This window comes from Fulmarus glacialis, unplaced genomic scaffold (genome assembly GCF_000690835.1).
Source record: "Fulmarus glacialis isolate BGI_N327 unplaced genomic scaffold, ASM69083v1 scaffold20054, whole genome shotgun sequence".
In the NCBI taxonomy this organism is placed as follows: Eukaryota; Metazoa; Chordata; class Aves; order Procellariiformes; family Procellariidae; genus Fulmarus; species Fulmarus glacialis.
Window position 1 is genome coordinate 1 of NW_009207653.1, and position 204 is coordinate 204.

The following is a 204-nucleotide window of genomic DNA, read 5'->3' on the forward strand; positions in this document are numbered from 1 at the left end:
GTCCAGACTGCTGGAGAGACACGGTTCCTGCAGGGCAATGTGTAACATGAAACCTTCCCAGGTTATTTTAGACCTGGCACGTTGGCACCCTGGGAACGGTGGCCGAAAGCCCAGCTTGTGGGTTCACTGGTGAAAGTTACTGGGGAATCCTTAGGAAGCAGGCAAAAAAAAAAAAAAAAAAAAAAAACAAAAAAACAAAAAAAA